Here is a 6,675-nt window from a genome sequence, read left to right on the forward strand (position 1 = left end):
ATTATAGCTGACCTCAACTTTGATAAGGCACACAGATCATCGTCTATGATACATCGAGAAAGAACTCCATACAGTACAGTGTAAGGCTCTCACCAATGATGTCTACTAACAATATGAGCTGACAAAAGCTAAATGCCAGCCCTAATTAAGAGGATTTCATGACCTTAATTAACTTAGGATAATAAAGGTTGGGTTGACTTGATTGAATTTTAGCCCATATCACAAATGGCTGTTGCTAAGATCTGTCCTGTCAAAATCCATATGGGCTACACTAAAGTCTATTCATTGATAATTGCCCAGTCAATCTGCTTTCTCAAAATATAATATATACATCGTAAGAAGAATAAAAAAGAAAGAAAGAATATGGCCTAAAGTTGTCCACAGAATTTTTCTCAAGTAATCTTTCACAGCATTATTCCTATCCAAAAGAGGAGAATAGTAATATGGGATTCTTGTGGCATGCAAGAACAATTAGATCCACATGACTAAGGAGATTAAGAACTTAGGTTTAGGTTCGATATATAAGTTTTGATTTATGAAGAAAAGTTTCACATTAAATGTCTAGTTATCTTGGTAGGTATCAAGATCAGATTCATGACAAACTGAGCTATTAACATGCAGGTACATTACCTTGTAATCCAAACTGAGGACGACAAGATAAAAAGGACATAACTTGCACCAGGAACATTGGAGCTCAAATCATGCTTCTCGCTTGTTCCTTTTTGGATTTACAGATATGTGGATGAGGAAGACGAGAGTGCTGCACATTTGGCTAGCTTCTTGTTTTTGTGAAAGCGAGGTGATCAGGATGCACACCGATGATGAAGGAGCTGTGCTGTGCCATGCTGTGTGCTGAAACTACTGATGTGGACTGAATGAAATGATGGGAAAACCCATGCGTCTCAAACTTGGACTCGCATGTCTTTGAGAGTTTTCTTGGGAAGACGATGCCAAGGGCCTTCTTGTATGGACCATTTACTAGTGGGAGGAGGAGAGATCTCGGGGGGGGGCGTCGAATCACAGTGGTTTCACATGGAGCAAAACTCCCAAAAGTTTCTTGCATCACTTGGCCTTACCTGCATGCGACAAAGAGACTCGAATAGCCACATATATAGACAACATATCAGAGTGGACAACGTACCGAAAGATGTATCATAGAGTGACTAATGAGTTAAGGTATTGATCAAGATAACTTTAGTCAATTTGAGTCGGTATTATATTGAAACGAAGCTTATTTATAATAAAAGTTATTGGACTTAAAGTTGAAACAAATTTGGGTTATTAAAAGGCTAACGACATAGCCTAAACTAACTAAGTCAACAATTGTACTGCCTATGACATTGGTAGGACTATCAAAGTCTAGTTTTGTAGCATAGCGAGAGTCTAATATTGTGGCTCCATATCAAAAATTATGATGAAAGTACCATACAAGTCTAGTATTGCAACTGTTTCAAAGATTATGATAGTAATACCATTTGGAGTCAATGGTCGTATTAAATGTACACTAAAATATCTAAATTTTAAATTTTGGTTCAATTTTGAAAAAAAATTTAGGGCTATAAATATTCTACTCGGGCTTGGTTGATAGAATATTTATTTATGATATTGTGAAGCATTGCAAATCTTTCTTTGAGTATCGTTTGAGTCTACTCTTTCTTGAATGTAGTTGTTATACTAAGTGTAAGAGATGAGAGGTCTCTTATAAAAAAGTGAGTGTAAAAGCTCTCTCATCTACATAGAAAAGGAGAATATTGTAACAAGGATAATTGATTTTCACCCATTAAATATAATATTGATAGTTTAAGTCAATAATCTTGAGAGAAGATGAATCGAGGGTGGATGTAGATTAGGAAGATTGAACTACTATAAATTGTTTGCATTCTTTCTCTTGCCTGTGACTTTTACTTATAATCATTTACTTTACTTGCTACTCTTATACACACTCCATGATTAAGACCCTAACACTAATAGTTATTGAAAAGTTTGGATTGGTTTGATGAAATTTCAATGAGTTAAATTCAAAAATTAATCACCATATAATCATAAAATATGAGAAAATTGATATTAAACATCATCTTACAATTATGTCTGTGTAGTTTTGAAGAAGTTTGGATTGGCTTAATGAAAATCAACTCGAGTTGCACTCGAGTTATATTTGTTCACTAATTTAATAAAAAATTTAAATTTAAAAATTGATCACCATATAATCATAAAAATTAAAAAAATTACTACTAACCATCTTAGAATCATATCATATGTGTCCTTGATAAGTATAAATTAATTTAGTAAAAATTAACTCGAGTTACATTCACGGATTGAACAAAAATAATTCACCAAATAGGTAGTGTTATCACCTAGGCTTTTTGTGGTAGTAGTGTTATCACCAAATAGGTAGTGTAACTCGAATATAATTCAAGTATAAATAGGTAAATTATCTCTAAACTATCTAAATTTTTCTATCATAACATGCTCCTAACATATTTAGTATCATTTTTTTTTTTTTTTTTAAGATCATTAATTATTGAAATAGGAGATTGCCACATTGAATCTATGATCGAGTGTAAGTTAAATGTAAATAAGAAAATCATCCACAAACCTATCATGATATATTTAGTATTATTTTTTATTTTAGGGTCATTAATTATCAAAATAAAAGAATTCTATATTGAATTTGTGATCAAGTATAATTGGATTGTAACCCGAATATAATCCAAGTGTAAATAAAAAAAATATTCTAAAACATATCCAAACTTCTCCAAAACTATTATAACATGATTGTAACATATTTAATAATATTTTTTTTATTTTTAATTTTAAGATCATAATTGTTGAAATAGGAGATTTCTATATTGAAGTGTAAATAGAAAAATAATCTCGAAACTTATCCAAAGTTCTCCAAAACTATCTTAGCATGACCTTAATATATTTAGTATTATTTTTATGTTTTTAATTTTAAGATAATTAATTATCAAAAAAGTATATTTATATTTTAAATTTGTGATAAGTGTAACTTGAGTGTAATCCGATTATAACTCAAGTATAAATTATTGAACTATCCCCAAACCTATTCAAACTTCTATGCTAGCATCATAATATCATTCTAACATATGTAGTATTACTTCTTTTTTTTTTTTTTTTCTAATTTTAGAATATTTAATTGTTTAAATAGGGAATGTGTGGGATTAAATCTTTGATGAGTGTAATGTGAGTATAACTTGAGTGTAATGTAAGTGTAATTTTAATTTTCTTTCTAAATCTATTTAAACTTTTCTATAACAACCATAACATAAATCTAATATGTTTAGTATCATTTTCTCTAATTTATTTTAATTTTTGGATTATTTTAGAAATATTTTTTTAAAAAGGGCACTATAGTTCTAGGTTGTACTATTACTTGGTCTAAGATAGTACTACCACGCTAGGTTAGTAGAGCACTAGGTATAGGTAGTATCACTAGTTGTTTAGCTGTACTATCACCCCTGGATAGTGTTATACTAGGGTTTTGAGTGAAATTATGACGAGTATAACTTGAGTTACAATAAACATAACCAACCAAAACTTGTCAAAAACTACTATGGCATGAGTATAAATTTGTAGTACTATTTTTCTAATTTTTACATAATTTTAGTGTAATTAACATGATTTTAACATGCAATGATCCAAATGTTATGTTATAATCCTATCCTATGCATAACTCGAGTTAAAATTCACCCAAATCAAAATAAAATTATCTAGAATTACCATAATATGATTCTAAATTGATAAATGCTAATTTTTTTTTTCTTTTGATAATTTTAGTCTAATTAATGAAATTTATCATGTAATGATCCAAATATTATATCGTAATCATATCCCGTATAACTCAAATTAAAATTCACCTAAATTAGAATCAAATTTTCTATGACTGCCATGAGATGATTTTAAGTTTATTAATAGCAATTTTATAATTTTTAGATGATTTTAGCATAAGTAATGGAATTTGGTACACGGTGATCGGAAGAAAACATATCTCAATAAAAAATTATCCTAAAATCTACTCTCCAAATGTCATCAAAAACAAAAATACAAAAAGTATTGTAACATCAATTATAAAATGATAATTTCATATTCAAAATTATCACAAGCTTATAATGTCTCATAATGTTGTGACACACTTGTCAAAAAATTGTATAGGTTTACTTATTGTATAAGTATACTATAAACAAAAAAGCATCTCCTTTAGCCAACAGAGACAATAAAAATTCAATAAAAATTAGATTATAGAAAAAGATTGAAAATATCACATTGCTTTACATTTGAGAATGTCAAACTTATACAAATGATGGATATTTTCATAACTATCGATTTTGATATAATTGTTGACACTTCGAATGACTTGTAGATTTCTTACTGTGACTCGATACTATCCTTATCTTCTTTCTTTTACCTGGCTATTTTACACTCTTCAAAAGTAAGATAATCTTATCATTATATTTTTTAATCCAAAACTACTTGCTTCTTATTGGGAAGATGGTGTTATTATAAGACTTCTATAAATATTTTGTCAAAAGTTAACCCTCACAATACTCATATGGATTGAAATTTAGAAACCCAATAGTAGTTATTGCATGAAAGCATGGAATATCAAATATATCAAAATATCGATATAAGCATATCCTTTTTTTTAAGTGTATTGTAACTATCTCGATATATGTTTGAATTTGGAAAATATTATTCGAATGAGAGTAAACAATATATAATCTCATCTTATCTTTTGACTTTAATATTTCTTCCTCTATCGAGAGTATCAATGTATCGAGCATAGTATTGATAGTTTGACAATGCAAATAAAATTGCTTTGTAACATTTTTTTGCATCATAGTGATCATATATCTTATTGAAAGTTCATAGATATTAGTGAATTCATGCTTTTGAAACCATTTGTTGTTAATATTATATACCTCATCTTATAAAAATTATAGTAGCTTACTTCTCTCAATTTAATTCTAAAATGTAGTTTTTGTATACATTCATTAAACTTAAACTCAGAAGGTACTCTTACGACAGCCTTAAAAACTTTAGCTGCTTCCCTATCGTGCACGTTACTCACTAAATTCTTCGAAAGATGGATCATGTAGTAAACATGATGTGACTTTGGAAATATTTTTTTTACTATTACAAGAATTTTTGGATTTCTATCACAATACTTAAGAATTATAGCACCAAAGTATTTTCTCAACTAAAGAAGAAACCATTTCCACAACTCTCTCCCTCAATCTCTACTACTCCAAATGCGATAGGATATAACTTATTAGATTCATCAATAGCAATCATCATCATCAATACACCAAGATATTTTTTAGATAAATGTGCTACATCTCAACTGATAACACGTCGAATATACTAAATAAAACTATGCAAACATGCATCAAATGCCCAAAAAACTTAACAAAAATATTCTTCCTCCATAATCATTAAATAAATAGTCATTTCATAGTCATGATCTTTCAACTCTCATAGAAAATGTATGACTCACTATAAAATCCATAAAAATCTCCACAAACTTCAGTCAATGTGATTTCATATGCTACATATGCTTTTATATATGAAATTACCAGTCTAAATCTGTTTTGTATATCTGTAATGATCATCTTCAGTGTATAATGTTTATTTGTAAGAATCTATTCTTTAATTTATTTAGCTATAAACTTGTTAGTGCAAGATAGATTATCTTGATTTCCTCTAAACATATTACATTGATATTTATTGATGAACTTTGTTATTTGACATGTATTATCTCCACAAGCAACTATTATCCATCCACAATGCTCGACTTTACATCATGCTTTAAGCTTGTAACTTCTACATGCTTAAATAATCATTTTAAAATTCATCCTTATAATATATTCTTACAAAGCTCTTTTAAACTCTAAAATATTGGACTTATATGTCAAATATCATAATCAAAATTTTATATTAAATATATAATATGAATAGTCACAAATTATTACATGTTCAACGTATAGGCCACCGATGACAAACTCATGTTTATATGAATTGGGAATTAAATCATTAAGATTGATGTCTATCTTCTTCTATGATTATATCCTCCAATAGGTTTTCATACATATCTAAATTGAATTCAATAAAATTACTGGTAATATCATGTGCATTAAATTAAATTTATTCTGATCTATATCTTCTTCCACTTCTTATGTTATTCTCTACTCAGCCCATTCTTTCTCAAATGTCTTATAATTATTTTTATTATCATACATTAAAAATATCTTATTCAAATCAAAGTTGTAAATTTGAGGTTGCCTAGGAGAAGATCCTTCAATTTGCTCTTCTAACTCATGACTACTTCCCAAAACAAAGTTTGATATTTGAATTTATCAAGAGGTAGATCGTACAACTTGTTCATATATCGAATGAGCAGTTCCTAAAATTACTTCATATTCTAATATTGACAAATGTAGTGTTTCATTAAAAGTATCCATATCATCTAGAAAACTGAATATTTCATTCAAAAGTAATTGATTGATGAGCCTGCAAGGCTTCGTTGAAGGCAATAATGTCTATTAGGAATAAAGATATCAACAATGGCCACCTCTTAGGATGTTGGTAACAAATACACTATGGCTCTATTGCCTAACTAGTCATCAAGGTTTAATAGATGGCTTCATCGATGATAAC

The sequence above is a fragment of the Musa acuminata genome, unplaced genomic scaffold, assembly GCF_036884655.1.
Source record: "Musa acuminata AAA Group cultivar baxijiao unplaced genomic scaffold, Cavendish_Baxijiao_AAA HiC_scaffold_1111, whole genome shotgun sequence".
NCBI lineage: Eukaryota > Viridiplantae > Streptophyta > Magnoliopsida > Zingiberales > Musaceae > Musa > Musa acuminata.